This window comes from Protopterus annectens, chromosome 2.part1, assembly GCF_019279795.1.
Source record: "Protopterus annectens isolate FY-2018-M chromosome 2.part1, PAN1.0, whole genome shotgun sequence".
In the NCBI taxonomy this organism is placed as follows: Eukaryota; Metazoa; Chordata; order Ceratodontiformes; family Protopteridae; genus Protopterus; species Protopterus annectens.
In genome coordinates this window covers 547,820,158-547,836,693 of record NC_056729.1, presented here as the reverse complement: position 1 = coordinate 547,836,693, position 16,536 = coordinate 547,820,158, and positions in this window count along the sequence as shown.

Genomic DNA, 16,536 nt, shown 5'->3' with positions numbered 1-16,536 from the left:
AACACAAAACTGCTGAGCATGCTCCATCTAAGGATAACAAAATTGAGTTGCACTACACACTCCAGGGATATGAACCTCATTACAACAATGAATACAACATGCTAGTGGGATAGAGTACCATCCCAGACACTTGCCTTACTGTGGAACAGAGTCCCAATGTAAATCAAACAGAGCCCCTCACTGACACTTTTCAATAGGAACCTTGATGAGTGGATGGGAAACAGACAATTCACGCCAGGCATCACATCAGCAGCCCCACTAGAAAGGGGCTTAGGGTACTGACTATTAGAACTAGGGCTTAGGAGACTAGCCAATGAGATGGTGAAAGCTGCACAACTTGCCTAGGCTATTATATGCCTTTGTGAAGATAGTCTACTATACCTATGAACCTATGTGACAGGTACATGTCTACAGATAGTAGATGTGTACTTCATTGTACAGTCATGTTGTACAGCAGGCACAGGCACCACATACACTGTAATGCTTACAGATACTGGTGGCTAGTATGTACAGTGGGTGAGATGTGCACCTCATGTCTTTTGTGCCATTGGGATGTGTGCTGGGTGGGACAGTCCTGGATGGCTCCCTGTCATGATCACTCTCTTACACACATCTCTGCCCATCCATCTTTGGCTTAATATACTGTGTTCCCCCTACATATATAGAGGTACATAGATAGTTATAGGCTATCTGCCTGAAGGCATATATTAGTATGGCCAGAGTGTGCAACTATCACCACACATGGGGTTAGTTCCCTATGCCTCTGTGTAGTAGAGTTGATGTCCATGGTGCGACAGTTCAGTTTCACATACACTCATCAAGGCTCCTCTGGAAGAGTGTCAGTGAGGGACTCAGCTTAATGTAGGTTGGGAGCCTGTTCCAAAGCAAGGGAAGTCTGTGAGTTAGTAATGTATCCCTCCAACATGTTCTATTTATTGTTTTGATTATTATATCCTTAGAGCATGTGGCACAGTGAGCTTGGGTTTACTTCAGATAGAGCATGTACATCAGTTCTGCATTGGACATGGACCTGTCTGTTGGGCAGAGATCGCCTGAGTAGACAGTGTGCAACAGAGTACAGATTGAGTTACTTCAGTCTTGTTGCATGGGGCAACTGTATGAGGCCAGTAATCCTCTTGTTGAGGTACTTCAGTGGTCTTTCCAGCTGCTGAAGGTGCCTAGTCAGATTCATTGCAAGTGTGTCGTGGTACTCTCTGATGGGTCTGATGACTGATGAGTAGAGGGAACCTCCTTTGACCTACATGCAAATACTTTGGCAATTTGTGAGAACACATAGCATGATTTTCTAACCACTTTGTGAATGTGTTTCTGAAAGTAGAGATGAGTATCCACATCTATCCATAGATCCCTTATTATTACCTCCATATTTAGTGTGTTCATAGGTTCATAGGTTCATACTAGGCTATCTGCCCTAGGGCATTTATAAGCCTAGCCAGAGTTGTGTGGCTTTCACCACCCCTTAGGTCGAAGAATACTATACCCATTAGTTTGCCGTGCCTCTGTCCAGCAGTGATACAGAGATGATCCCCGGGGTAAACCTCCGATCTCCCATCCACTGGTCAAGATTCTTCTTGAATAGAGCCAGCGAGGTGCTCTGTCTCACATGGACCGGGATTCTGTTCCACACCATAGGGAGTCTCTGGGTGATGAATCTGTCCCTCCAGCACGTCCTATTTATATCCGTGTTGAGGTTTAAGTCTCTTGCTCTTGTGGCTCTGGTGGATTTGGATTTTTTGAGGTGGAGCATGTCCATTAATTCCGGGTTGGACATGGCCTTGTATGTCAGGCACAGATCACCTTTGAGCAGACGGTATGATACTGAATAGAGCTGGAGTTTCTTCAGTCGGGCAGCATATGGCATATTTTTGAGCCCCTTTATCCTTTTGGTGAGGAACTTTTGGGGTCTTTCCAATTGCTGCAGGTGTCGGGAAAGATACATTCCGAATGGGGCATTGTACTCAATCAATGGTCTGATAAGTGAAGAGTACAGGGGAACAATGACCTCCCTTGATCTGGATGTGAATCCCTTCATAATCAGTTGGGCAATGTAGAACACCAAGGTGTTGGTACCTATGTGGTATTTGTATGACTGTAGCTCGAGGCCATAATTTTGATACCACATCTGTCTGACTGAGAACCTTTTTAAGGATGTCTCTGTTGTCCCAGACATCAATTATGACAACCTTTCTGCAGTCATCCACAAACTTTGCTAGCCATAGCCCTCATGTGTTTGACTGTACTTCTGAAAAGTATACACCAGACAGCAGGGGTCCCAGGAATGAGCCATTGGAGACAGCAGTTATTACCAACTTACAGTCCAACAGGGAGACCAAAATTCTTACCTTGTGGGATCTATCTGTGCCTCAGTTGACAATCCATTAGATGACATATGTGTTTATGCATTAGGAGTGCTCATTGTTTCTTGATGATACTGATGGGATATTTATTGATCTTCTTTGGATTTTCACTTTCTTTGAACAACTTAAGTACTTGTATTACATAGTTTGATTATGTTTTCATATCACTGTGTGTGCAAGGCAGGATTGGTGAATAGTGACATGTGTCTGGAGTAAGAATTGCAACTGCCACTATGTGTGGCCCACTGCTGTACTCAGACATGGCCTAAGTGTGTGAGCATGCTCAGTATGACCTTTCAGTATGTTGACTGAAATTTGCTTTGTTTGTTTGTGTGTGAGCATGCCCAGTATGACCTTTCAGTATGTTGTTGACTGACATTTGCTTCATTTGTTCAAGTGTGTGAGCATGCCCAGTATGACCATTCAGTATGTTGTTGACTAACATTTGCTAAATTTAAGTGTGTGACCATGCCCACTATGGGCATATATATACCATACATGTGTGTGAAAATTCAAGTTGTTTTTTACTTCAGGGCTCACCTTTGTGTTGTATATCGACAGAAAGCACACTGTGCCTGCAGGGCTTCCATGAGTCAATTTGCATAGACTTATCAACATTTCTACATACAGGGGGGCAGCTATTATTTGTGCATTTCTACCCGGGGGGGCACACCTGATTGTTACTGTGGGTGTACATAGGATGAGGGGTAGACCTGACACTTATACACATTTGCTAGACCTGCACTGCTATGTCAGGTACTCCATTTCAGTCTGTACTGTTGCCTCTCATACTGGCTTAATGCATACCATTGTACTACAGACATTAGCTTCCAATTACACGCATATTAGTTTGTGACTTCATAGCCTACCCAACCCACATCACACTGCCTGGCCTGCTGTTATCTGTCTGCATAGGCCTGGGGGGAGGTTACTCATATGCCTCTTCAGAGGGCATGATACAGCATTTGTTTGAGTTTGCATTTGTCTACAATTGTCCTGCTGGCTGTGACTGTTAGGTATGTGACCCCCCCCCCAACTGGTATGTGTGAGTGACTTAAGTTGTATCTGTGCCAGTGAAATGCTGTCATGGCTTAGTGGTTCAGTACTGCGACTATAGTGCACAATGTCCTGAGTTCAAGTCCTGTCACTGCATTTTATTTTCCTGCTGGGCAGACCTGACTGGTTAAGGAACAGTAAAGCAGGTGTGAGTGTGTTTACCCAACTTTGCTCGACTTTGCCCAACGTTGCTCAACTTTGCCCGACGTTGCCCAGCGTTGTACTGCTTATCGAAGTGCGCAGCTACGCCCAATTCTATTTAAATATTCTCAGCACTGGTAAAATGTGCTTAGCAGTGCATTATATTGCTTAAAATAGGGCACTCATGCCTCAGGTGGTGCTGCAGGGCTGCCTATGTCAGATGCTCATAGTGCACTCCCTATACATGTTTGACAACAGGTAGTGTCAAGTTAGGCATCCCTTTTATTGTATGTGTGAGTTAGAGAGAGGTGTCTTTTCCAGGGTTCCTACTGAGTCAGTGTATGTGCTATGCATTGCCTCTTTGCCAAGGCCAGGGCATACTGGGCATGCCTCTTTCTGCCTACTAGGGCAGGCTCTGGTTGTTCCTCCTCCGAGTCACGCTGTGCCTTTGCAGGCCTTGGCAATGGTGGGGGGCTGTTTGGCCCTGCCCCATGCTGTTTCTGCTGCAGCTGCTTCCACAGGATCATATTGTGTAGCATGGTACATACCATAACAATTTGGGTACATGTAGTTGGTGAGTACTGCAAGGCTCCACCAGATGTATCCAGGCACCGGAACCATGACTTGAGCATCCCAAACACACGCTCAACTATGTTTCTTGTTTGTGCGTCTGCCTCATTATGCAGTTCTTGTTCAGGTGTGTGTGCATTTTTGATGGGTGTCAGCCATGGCTCCAGTGTGTATCCAGCATCCCCCACTAGGTAACCATCAGGGATGTCCCATTTGCCAATCTCTGGTACAGCTGAGTCAGATGCCAGATGTGGGAATCGTGATAGCTTCCAGGGCAGCCAGCACACACATCCATTATTATGCCCTGGGCATTGCACACGACCTGGCAGTTGACGGAGGGGAAACCCTTGCGGTTGATGTAGACCCTACCCTGCTCACCAGGTGGTGCTTTGATGCATATGTGCATGCAGTCTATTGCACCCACTTCCTCAGAGTATTCTGCTATTTGGTGGAAAAGACGCATATTGCTGGCCAATGCCTCATGGGAATTGGGGAAATATATGTGGTCACTGGCATGTGCTGACATGGCATCGAGGAACTGGTGTAGTACCCCGGATGCTAATGTCTGTGAAATCCCCATCATATCACCAGCTGGTCTTTGGAAGGTACCTGTAGCTAGTATCCTTAGGCCAACACATACCTTGGTATCCACTGGGATGGGTTCCCCTTTGTTGGTTCTATGTGTGAGGTGTGGCCGGCACAGCTCAACAATTTGTGGTAGGAGGTCTCTGTCCACCCTATAGCGCTCCACTATCTCCAGCTCATGTAGCCCATGGTAGGTTACCCTGGGTCTGTACACTCTTCTCTGTCTCCTCACTGTGGGTTGCTCAGCAGCATTCACAACATCACCACCCTCAGCACCTTGTACATGTTGGTTTATGATAGCAAGAGCAGCCCCTAACATTTTGTCTGACTTAAGCTTTTTAAGCTTTCCCTCTTTGCATACAGCAGTGTTGCAGAGTTCTTGAGAAAAAACAGGGGGGAATGGTGTTTGCTAGACAGGGGTCCAGGGAAGTAAATAGTGTGGGAAGAAATAGCCAGGGAATTGTTATGGCTAGGCTTGTATAGGCCCTAGAGCTGATAGCCTAGTACCAACCTATGAACCTATAAAGTGCTGGGCTGGGCTGGGCTAGTCTGCTGCCTGTGTAATTGGCTGATTCTGATATATTTAACATGGCAGCTCTGCTAGTTCTCCTTGGTTAACTTCCTACTACTTCTTTTCCTTCCTTTTGCCTTTCTGTTTCTGCCCGGGGGGGGGGGGGCGCTGCATAAATAAGTGCAAACGCACACACACATGCACACACATTATGTGCATGTTTGCAAGGAGTTTCCTATCTTTTAACAGTGTGCACTTTTGGTTTGAGGTTTTCAAATAGGACAACTGTAGGCATGCCTCTTGTAATCCTGAACAACTCAAAGCAAACATAAGCCACTGTGCTCCAATTAGCTTACAGCCTGTCTGTCACACACCCTCATGATGTCACCTATATTCTACTCTACTACTCACCTACTCCTACTCTTACACTCTTGGGACATGTCTCACATGCTGGGGAAATTTGGGATTCACTATCCTTATCTTCATTTGCATAGGATTGCCTACTAATGTATGGTTACATCTCTCACACTGAGCTTTCCCCCCTTAGCAACCACTACTCAATGGTCATGTTGTCTTCAGCCTGCCATTCACCTGCATGGCAGAATAAGCTTTAGTGAAAATGCCTATTTTTGGCTTTTTTTTAATTATTTTCTTGTTTTTATAAGCGCCGCACATTTGCGCGGTGCTGCGCTATGCTTAAACATCGGAGATTGGGTGAAAAAAAAGTTACATTTTTATATTTTTAAACATTTATAAATGACAATGGCCTTATATTTGGCCATTGGCATGCTTCCTCAACTGTATGCATCCTTTATTTGGAGCTGTCATAGCTATATGCAGAAATATACTCCGTTACCAACAGAGTACATTTCTGCAGCTAACACTAATCTTCCACAGACAGGTTAGTGTTTCCTGGATTGCAAATTTACCTCATTCGCATGGCTTTCACCAGCAAATGAGGTAATTTGCATACCATGATGCTGTCCGTGCAAGAGTAGTTTTAGCAGCTCTCATGCATGCCCCTGCCGGCTGTACCTGGATCGCACAGTAGACATATTGCCGGCGTGAGCTCCTGCACTCTTCTTGCACTCCGTGCAAGTTTTTGTAAATCTGGCCCAATGTCCTTGGTTTTTAAAATCTTATCCAAATTTGTCGTAACTTTCCTTCCAAAAACCAAGCATCCTTAAGTTAATGGCTGCAATCACCATGTGCAGAGATCTTTTAAGACAAGGAAAATAAATTCTGTCACTGCCTTCCAGTCCTCATATTTAATAAAAAGGGGGTAAAATCAGTGCTTAATCATAACTCAAAAACTGACCGAATGATCTCAACAAGAATTTTAGCATTGTAGTGACACAAGTTTTTGCCCCAATTCCTGATGGTTAAGAGGAAGAATTTGACCAGTTTTATAAGAATCTGCAGCACTGTTTGGAAGTAATACCCAAAAAAGTATTATATTTATCAGAGGTGAATGGAGCCCTAAAGCAAGGGTTAGCCAGGCATACTCTTTGCACTCTACTTAGTAAATTTTTTTCACAGCATCATATCAACATTTTTTTGTCATATAAAGTGTACAACTGTCTAAATGAATGCCATTAACAACAGGTACAATGTTGCTAATCTAAAGACATTATTCTAATAGTTTCAAGGGAACAGCTGAAAATGTTACATTTATTAAGTGCTTTGGTGGGGACATCATTTTGAGAGATTTGTCCAATTTTAAGTGATAGATGTCCAGTGAGGTAGAATTAAGAGCTCATGAGTACAGCGTGGAATTTGCATGCTATACCCCTGCCCTAAAGTTGATAGTCAAGAGTACAACTAGCTTGGTCTTGGAGTACAAATGATGCTGTATATAGATTCTTACAATTCTGCTTAAATAATTCACTCGTCATAACAAACACTCTGATCAACACCAAAGTCAGACTGACTATATAGTTCATAGTAAAAGATGGAAGAGTTATGTGCAGTAAGCACAAATAAAACCTCAAGCTGACTGTGGCTAAGACAATCAGCTTTGTAAGGTCAAAAGTTTAGAAAGAAAACAAGAAAACATTTACGCCAATACAAGCTCAACAACATACTATGTGAATAGATAGTGGACATGAAGAATAGATTTAGGGATTAAACCTTTTAAATAGAGTACTTGAAGAAATATGAACAGAAGTTTATAATGTTCTGGAGATGGCATTAAAAACATTTTCCAAATAAAAATACTGTTTATTTCTCTTTGTTTACTAGGAAAGTCCGAATAAGCAAGGCCCACTTATAGCAAACACTTGGGGCAAAAAGCTCCAGTAAATGGCATTTGCATTTGCAGTTTCACTACATATAATAAATAACAATTACATTTACATTAGTAATACTTCTAATATACAGCAGTAACAATCCAAGAAGTAAATATCAGTAAATATAAACTATATTTAACAGCCATTCAGCAGATTGTACATCTCTGTTTATAGTGTACAAATTATATTGTATCACAATCAGATGTATGTATGACAATCACACATATGGATATCCTTCATGACTGGACAGGAGTTACAGAAACTTGTCGAAAGCAAAATTAAATATGGGATTGATATAACTGAAGAAAGAGGGAGGGGGTTAGTTGGGACTGAAAGATATATTGTGTAACAGTTAAAGGGAATATGGGATATGATGCAAGCAAAACAGGGAAAGGGGTTAGTGTGGACAAAAAGGTAAGATTTTGCATAGGAGTTACTTTCATTATACTGGATGACTTTTAGATACAGTGTGGATAAGGGTTGGTTAGTTATTTATGGTGAAGTAGGAGGAATAAGACATAATAATTAGATATGGTAGATGTGTATGTATTTGGACTGAAGAGCTAATGTGGGAAAATAATAGAGGTATTTCTGCTAAAGAAGAGAACTAGAAGGATATATGGGGAGAGCAGTAAGAGCTGAAGATGAGGGGTATCTCAACCAGCAGAGGAGCAGGAGCATAACCAGGAATGGTGAAGATGTTATTTAAGCAAAGGCTTAATACTGGAGAGATTTCCAGTCCTTTTTAGCTTATTTGAAATGGTATTCCAGAGTTTAGAGATATAGTGGGTACATCATATCACCAGCTGAGTTGTTTGACTTATTTATAATAAAAAATGTTTTGCTTGAATGTTGGACCCAATAGAAATGTAGACCTGTAGGGTATCTTTTAGTGTAGAGACTTTTTTTCTGATGAATGCGTATGATTATATGCAGTAAATAATTAATTGTGGGTGAGTTAGATAGTTGGGTAGCTCAAGCCAATTTAGTTGTTTTAGGGCCTCATAATGATTTAATCTGTATGCAAAGTTGGCAGCAAATTTGGTTACTTTGTTGAAAGAAGATTCAGAAGTCAAAACATCTGCTTGTGGAGGCTGTGACACCCATGCACTGGCCCAGTAATCAAGGAGCCTCAATCCTCACCACTAACACCAGCGGGGGGCATCCACATTGGCAAGAATAACAAATAAACACACAGTAAAGTACAATTTCCCTTAAGAGCACACAGAGATCACAATCAGTCTGGGGCTGGTTTCTCCCTTTCTCTTCAGATCCTCAATAAGACTCCCCACTGGCACAGCTATAGGGTACAGGTCTCAGTGTAGTGGTCAAGCTAAAACCTCCAGCACCCTCTCTGTCCAGCCAGTGCTTCGTGTCTCTATCCAAGTAGCTGATACACATACACTTTGGGATATGAGTTATATACAAACACATACACACTCCTGGGGAAGGCTGGCACAGGTTCTCCAGCTATGTCCCTTCTGCTCAGACTATATGGTAGTACCACTTGCCACCAACCACTAATATCAGCTACTAATAAGGCCCTTATCAAAGGGGTGTCCAATTACTACTGTGCAATATTATTATCCGAATGGTATTGTAACTGAACAACAAGGCTTATTGGAGTGGCTTAGTACAGTATCACTATATACATGCAATGTACTCTAGAGCTAACATTATCTCAACATAAAACAACCACAGTTTAAAGGTATAAAAATATTTAATAATAAATAATAATAAACACAAGGCAATACTTTTTACTACACAGTGATAGTCAAGAGTTCAGAGATCACAGGAAAATGCTTAAAATAATACAGTAGACTAGTTCTTGACATCAATACAGAAAAACAAATTCACTAGACTTCCTATTTCCTATCTATATCTAAGGTCAAACACAGTTCTAAAACAAACTTGCATACAGAGCAAAGCAGTGCTGGTTATGTTGGATGTTCTGAAGACAAATGCAAAATGCTCTTTCTCTGTCTCTGAGAAAGTGTTTTAAATTGATAATATATCCTGGTGACTCATTGTAGATTACATCATTCTTAACAATTCTCTGATTTACCAGGCTAACAGAAACTCTACATTTGCATTGCTTTGATCTTGCACATGGTCAGGAAACCACATCTACCTAAAGACATTATATATGTAAAATCTAACAATTAACTCTGGTCTCAAAACAACAGACATAATCTGCTGGTTTAGACATCAAGGCTCTTAGTTTGAGATCAAACAGTCATCAAGGCTTGACTTAGCCTTCTTCTAGCATTGTGCACTGTTGTTACATTTTTGACGTTCAACATTTAACACCATTTTCTTCCATTTAAGAGAACAAGCCTGTGGCTTATTTTAATATTTACAAATGACAGAATTATCTACAAAATTCTATCTGGCTAGGCTGGCAGCCTTCACATATCTTCACATACCCGCCCCCCCTCCCCCACCGGAGAACTCAAGCTAGTTTTTCAAGTGTCCCTTGAGAAACGTTGCTTGAGAGGGTTAGGTTTATCTGAGTATACCTTACCCCATTCCATGTCTTGAGAGCCCATCTGTGTTGGCATTGCTACTCCCACTGTGGTGCTGCACTGACATATCATATGCTTGAAGCCCTAGGCTCCATTTTAGCAACTTGGCATTTTTCTGACTGGCTTTGTGTAACCATGTTAGGGGATTGTAATCTGTAACTACAGTGAATTTTCTTCCATACAGATAAGGCTGAAGTTTCTGCAGTGCCCACACTATGGCTAGACATTCCTTTTCTACAACTGCATAGCATTCCTCCCTAAGTTGAAGCTTACGACTGAGATAAACTACTGGGTTCTCCTCTCCCTGTGAAAAAATCTGGCTAAGTACAGCCCTCACCCCATGGTTCAAAGCATCCACCTGCACAACAAATTATTTGCTGTAATCGGGACTGGCTAACACAGGGGTCCCCCCAAAGCTTCTTTAAGCTTCTGGAATGCGTACTCACATGCTATGGTCCACACTACCTTATCTAGCCTGTTCTTCCTTGTCAGTCTGTCTGGGGAGCAGCTATGATACTATAACTGGGAATGAACTTTCTGTAGTACCCTGCTGTCCCTAAGAATGCCCTCACCTGCTTTTTGGTAACAGGTGCAGGCCATGCCTGAATGGCTTCTACTTTGGCAGGTTCTGGCCTGATCATACCACTCCCCACTCTATGTCCCAAGTAGGGGACCTCTGCCATATACACCTGGTATTTGCTAGGATTAATAGTCAACCCTGCCCTCTGTTGTCTGCCCAGCACCTCCCTGACATGTTGAAGGTGTTCTTGCCAGGAATGGCTGTGGATGGCAATATCATCTAGATAAGCAAGGGCAAATCTTCCTGCTCCTGCTAGGATGTGATCTACCAGCCTCTGGAACGTTGCTGGGGGATTTTTCATCCTAAAGGGCATCTTTGTGAACTCATACAAGTCAAAAGAAGTCACAAAGGCTCACTTCTCTCTAGCACTAGGAATCAAGGGCACCTGCCAGTAACCCTTAGCAAGATCAATGGTTGTAAAATACTTAGCCCCACTCAGCTGCTCTAGGGCCTCATCTGTCCTAGGCATGGGGTAAGCATCTGACTCTGTGGGACTATTTAATTTCCTGTAGTCCACACAGAACCTGGTGCTGCCATCCTTCTTTGCCACCAGCATCACTGGGGAGGCCGAAGGACTGTTGGACTCTTGAATTACCCCTAGTTCCAACATTTCCTGTATCTCCTCCCTCAGAGTCTGTTTGACTCTCTCAGGTACCCTATAAGGGGCCTTTCTAACAGGCATTTGACGTCTTGTATCCACCTGGTGCTGCACTAGGTGGGTGCACACTGGTTTCCCAGTGAACATGTCCCCAAACTCCTGTATCACTGCTCTGATTTTTGAAACTGGGTAGGAGATAGCTGCTGGGACATTGCTACCCCTTCCACTAAGATGTCAGTCTGAGCCTCACTGAGATCAGTCACCAGATCTCCCTCAGACTTCTCCTGCAATCTGCTGCAAATGCTCAGCACAAGGGCCTCTCTATCATGGTAAGGTTTCATCATGTTAACATGGTACAACTTGTTCCTCTGCCTCCTGCCTACAGTTCCACCATGTAGTTAATGTCACTTACCTTTATTACCACCTTGTACGGTCCCTCCCAAGCTGCTTTTAGCTTGTTGTGTCTGACAGGAATGAGAACCATTACCCACTGCCCTACAGCATACTCTCTAGCTTGAGCATTCCTGTCATACCATACCTTTGTCTTTTGTTGGGCTTCTGCCAGGTTCTCCTGGGCTAAACCCATGAGTTGCCTGAGCCTTGTCCTGAGGTTTAGGACATATGCCACAATAGACACCTTGTGAGGTTTACACTCACCTTCCCACTCATCACAAATTAAATCTAGATGTCCCCTCATCCTATGCCCATACAACAACTCAAAGGGTGAAAAACCTGTGGATTCCTGGGGAACCTCTCTGTAAGTAAACAACAGATGGAGCAAATATTTGTCCCACTCCCTCTTAAACTGGTCTGCAAATGCCCGTATCATGGACTTTAGTGTAGAGTTTAACCTCTCAACAAGACCATTAGTCTGAGGATGGTAGGTGGTGGTCTTCAGGTGCTTCACCCCACAGTACTTCCACAGACAAGCCAGCAGGTCTGACATGAAATTGGCACCTCTGTCAGTCAGTATTTCATCTGGGAAACCTACCCTGCTGAAAATCTCTAACAAAGCATTTTCCACCTTTTTTGCTTCAATAGAGGACAAAGCCACTGCCTCAGGGTATCTTGTAGCATAATCTACTACCACTAGAATATACTTTTTCCCTGTGGAACTTGGGGTACTCACAGGCCCCACAATATCCACAGCTACCCTCTGAAATGGCTCCTCAATTACAGGCAAGGGCATCAAAGGAGCTCTCACCTTGTCTCCTGCCTTCCCTACCTTTTGGCACTGCTCACAGGTCCTGCAGTACCAGGTTTCATTTCTGGAAATTCCAAGCCAATAGAACTGCATAATACATCTCTTTGTAAGTTTTATGCCCATATGACCTGCAAAGGCAATATCATGGGCTATGGCTGGAAGTGCCAGATGGTAGGTGCTAGGCACTACCAACTGTTGTACCTCTCACTTTCTAGCCCTTCTCAGGGGTCCACTTCTTTACAGTAATCCTTTGTCCCAGTATACAGATTCACCCTTCCATTGAGAATCAGGTGCCTCCCTAGCTCCCTGCCTCTGTCCTTGCAATGTAGGGTGTGAGAGCTAAGCCTGTCTCAACTCTCTCTTTGTAATCCTTTCCAGCTCCCCTTCCACAGGAAGTCTGGCATCCTCTGACAGCGGTGCCTCACTGTCAGCCTGGGTACTACTACTCACCTTTACCTTTGCAGTCACTCTGTCCAAGGGAACATCAGTACCCACAAGCAGCTGTGGCTCACCTTCAGTCTCAATGCTACAGGGTAGCTCCCTCCCTGAAGTAACTATCTTGCCAGTCCTGGCCGCAAGTATGCGGTATGTCTGGGTCTCCCCCTAGGCTACCAGACCCACATGTTTGTCTCGAAGCCTGACTGCATGTAACTGCATAAACACATGGTACTGCCTCATCAAAGCCTTCCCTATCAGAAGATTTGCAGGATGGTAGTTTGGTACCCCTGTTCTCTCACAACAACCTACTATTGGCATTTTGTCTTTCCTACTTACTGGCTCTCTCACCCTTTGTTCCCCACCTTGCCTCCATGGCCATCTGTATGCCACATGGCCCCACTGGTTGCATTCAAAACATTTAACCCTATGTCCTGGACATGTACCCGGACTAGTGGCTTCCACTGCTACTGGCAGATCTGTTGGGGCAGTCTGGGCTGCATATCATGGGTTCCTTTAGACCCATTGCTAGTACTGGAGGTCCCTTTCCTGTGCAGGGATGGTATGCTTGCTAGGTATAGATCTCCCTTCTTCCCCAATTCCTCTGCAGTAGCACATTGTCTATCAGCTAACAAGATCCTCATGTCCTCAGGGAAAGTTCTAAGGGTTTGTTCCCTCACCAGAAGTTCTGCCAGCCCTTCAAAAGTGGAGACCTGACATCCACTCACCCACCTATGAAGATAAGTGCTCAGTTCAGAAACATATTCACACACACTTTCATCTGCCTTGCGTCTATGCTCACAAAACTTTTTTCCGATAAGTATCAGGTGTTAGCTTAAAACATTCTAACAAGTGATTCTTAACAGCAGTATAATCAAAACATTCATGATCAGTTAATGTAGACAGCACAGTTACAGCTTTACCATGGAGTAAGGGGATCAGGAACCGTACCCCAGAGCCTTTGGTCAACATCATACTGTTTACATGCCCTCTCAAACATATGAATGAAGTTATCAAAATTATCGCCCTCTGTAAACTGTGGAAGAAATTTACTGACTTTTTGTGCTTCTGGGGTCCAGTTACTCCCTTCCCCATTACCTCCAGACTCTGGCAAAGAGTCAGCATCTCCTTTTCATGCTGCCTCTGCCGCTACATTTCCACAGCTTCCATTTCCAAAGACCTCACCTCCAACTCAAGTATCGTTAGTGCCAGATGACATTTTAAGTCCTCTGCACAAAGGTTGAGCTGTCCATTCCCTGAGTGTTGTACATCTCCATGGCCAGTCTGTTTGTCCTCCTGGTTGCTGTTTTCTGATACAGCTGTGACCAAAGCTGCAGTCATGTCTGCCTTAGTCATATTTCCCTGCACCAGTCCTTTAGCCTGGCACATCTCAGCCAACTGGCTCTTTGTCAGCTTCCCATACTCCTCTTCTGACATGCTTGCCTGCTTTCCCAGACTAACTAAGCAAGCAAAAGAAACAAAACGATTGTGATCTGAACTCTGAATATTCACTGTGTGGCTGAGTACAAAAACACCTTTAGTGATCACTGTACACAAGCTACAGGAATTCACTATCCACACCACTACAAGCCAATTAATATGTGCCAACCGATTAATATGGAATGTGGATATCCCACCATTGCCAAACAATTAATATGTGACACCCGTGCACTGGCCCAGTAATCGAGGAGCCTCAATCCTCACCACTAACACCAGTGAGGGATGCCCACATTGGGAAGGAAAACAAATAAACACCCAGTAAAGTACAATTGCTCTAAAGACCACACAGAGATCACAATCAGTTTGGGGCTGGTTTCTCTCCAGATCCCCAGTAAGACTCCCCACTGGCACAGCTATAGGGTACAGGTCTCAGCCTATTGGTTAAGCTAAAACCTCTGGCACCCTCTCTGTCCAACCAGTGCTTCGTGTCCCTGCCCAAGTAGCTGATACACACACACTTTGGGATATGAGTTATATACAAACACAGAGACACTCCTGGGGAAGGCTGGCACAGATTCTCCAGCTATGCCCCTTCTGCCCAGACTATTCGGTACTTGCCACCAACCACTAATATCAGCTACTAATAAGGCCCTTATCAAAGGGTGTCCAATTATTACTGTGCAATATTATTATCCAAATGGTGAGTGTAACTGAACACCAAGGCTTATTGGAGTAGCTTAATACATTATCTCTATATACACACAATGTACTCTAGAGCTTAAATTATCTCTACATAAAACAGCCACAGTTGAAAGGTTTAAAAATATTTAATAATAAATAATAAAAAACACAAGACAATACTTCTTACTACACAGTGCTAGTCAAGAGTTCAGAGATCACAGGAAAATGCTTAAAATAATACAGTAGAATAGTTCTGACATCAATACAGAAAAACAGCTACACTAGACTTCTTATTTCCTATCTATATCTAAGAGTAAACACAGTTCTAAAATAAACTTATATATAGAGCAAAGTAGTGCTGGTGATGTTGGATGTTCTGAAGACAAATGCAAAATGCTCTTTCTGTGAAAGTGCTTTAAATTGATAATACATCCTGCTGACTCATTGTAGATTACATAATTCTTAACAATTCTCTGGTTTCCCAGGCTAACAGAAATTCTACATTTACATTGCTTTGATCTTGCACCTGGTCAGGAAACCATAGCAATTAAAGACATTATATATATATATATATATATATATATATATATATATATATATATATATATATATATATATAAAATCTAGCAATTAACTCCTGTCTCAAAACAATAGAAAGAATCTGCTGGTTTAGACATCATGGCTCCAAGTTTGAGATAAGTCATCATTGCTTGACTTATCAGCTTTCTTCCAGCAGAGTGCACTGTTAAATTTTTGACATTTAACATTTAACATAATTTTCTTCCAGTTCAGAGAACAATATTTAAAAAGGACAGAATTATCTATAAAATTCTATCTGGCTAGGCTGGCAGCCTTCACATATCTTCACAGAGGCATTAAAAGTAACAAAGAAAAATAGATTAACAAAAGGCAATGGAGATAGGAAAGTTAAAAGTAGGCATGATAAAAGGCAAGTATGGTAAGGACCTAAGAGAAGCAGAAGATATTAAGGAGAGGTGTCAGGAATATAAAGAAGAACAACATAAAAAGGACCCTATCATCACCAGTACATATGATGGCATGTTACCCAGTCGAGAGCCAGATATTAGGAGAATGAAGCTGTATGAGTTCTAAAAAGCCTTGTTAATAAAAAGTTCACAGGAGGTGATACAATGCCAGCTGAATTATTATCTTGCAAAATTATGCTGTTATATTTCTGCTTTGAATTTTCCAAAAAAAAAATTGGAAAGCACAATAGAGACAATTGGATTGGAAGGATCAGTTTATATTCCAGGCCCAAAAAAAGGGCAATATTAAAAGTGCTCAAAATTCGACAGATGTGCTAGCAAGGTAATGTTTAGGATCTTGTGAGCTAGAATCTAGCAATATGTGAAACAAGAACTGCCAGATGTGCAAGCTATCTTCAGAAAAGACGTTGGCATCAGAGATCAAATTGTCAACACCCAATGGATAATGGAAAAAGCAAGGGTGTTCCTGAAAAAATATTTACTTCTACTTTGTGTACTACTCTAAAGCCTTTGATTGTGTAGCAAATTCTTAGAGAA